Source organism: Mastomys coucha, unplaced genomic scaffold (genome assembly GCF_008632895.1).
Source record: "Mastomys coucha isolate ucsf_1 unplaced genomic scaffold, UCSF_Mcou_1 pScaffold14, whole genome shotgun sequence".
NCBI lineage: Eukaryota > Metazoa > Chordata > Mammalia > Rodentia > Muridae > Mastomys > Mastomys coucha.
Window position 1 is genome coordinate 63,923,145 of NW_022196896.1, and position 1,357 is coordinate 63,924,501.

Genomic DNA, 1,357 nt, shown 5'->3' on the forward strand with positions numbered 1-1,357 from the left:
CCCTCTGAAAGTATAAATCACAATAATTCATCCCCCTCCTCCCCTTCTTCTTCCTCCCCCTCTCCCTCCTCCTCTTCCAAGTTGTTTCTGTCAGGTTGATTACAATGACAAGAACATAATTAATACAGGGGGTAGGTTCCCCTCTGGTTTTATCATTATATGTAAGTACACGGTAGCTGACTTCAGACACACCAGAAGAGGGCGTCAGATCTCATTATGGGTGGTTGTGAGCCACAATGTGGTTGCTGGGATTTGAACTCAGGACCTTCTGAAGAGCAGTCAGTACTCTTACCCACTGAGCCATCTCGCCAGACTATGTAAGTACACTGTTGCTGTCTTCAGACACTCCAGAAGAGGGCGTTAGATCTCATTACGGATGGTTGTGAGCCACCATGTGGTTGCTGGGATTTGAACTCAGGACCTTTGGAAGAGCAGTCAGTGCTCTTAACCGCTGAGCCATCTCACCAGCCCTCCCCTCTGGTTTTAAAAAGTAGATTTACTTAGTATCAAGTTGACTTCACCTTGAAGGAAATTAGAATCACATCGCAGCCACTTGTAGCTAGCTACCCCTGGTGTTTTAGCAGAGGCTAAAATGTAGGCAGGTAGATGACAGAAAGGGACAGCTCTGGTACACTGACCAGACACTGCTAACTCAGGGACACTGGAGATGGCTAGTTATAAGCAGGATCTCCAGTATGGTTAGTTAAGTGAGCATGTTTGACCTCCGAAGGATGCTACGTTGGAAGGGGGAACACAACTATGGACTCTGGCGGTTACTGCCAGTTCCTGGCTGCTTGGACTCCTTTATCAATCGGCTTCTTGGGCCAAGGGCTGGAGTTGGTTGCCTGGCTTCTTTCAACAGCTGGAGAGAAAGGCATGATCCTAGCTAACTAGTGGAACAAATGTTGAACCTAAGATTCAGTGGTCACAGGAAATGAATCACCAGCTTTGAGCTGCAAACTCCTTAGCTTCCTTTTTATTTATGCATTTATGTCTCTTCTAATGAGCTGTGGCCCAAGGTCAAGAACCGGCCAGCTGTGGCTTGTCTAATTGGGGTCCCTGCAAATACTGAGCTCCAGGGAACCACAGGGTGGGATGCTCCCTGACCCCTCTGTATAAGCATAGCTTTGGTGCCTCTGCCTCTGCCTGTATACACTCACTTGACTACAATTGTTACAACTGTTCTGACATCCCAGTTCCAGCCACAGCTGCCCTGTCTTTCTAGAGCTCCGTCAGCTCAGCTCACTCCTGCTTCTTGGCCATGCCCCCCATATGAGTTACTGTTCCCACTGCCTTAAGAAAATACCTGGCAAAAGGAAGGATTTATTTTGGCTCACAGTTTGAGGATACTATCCAT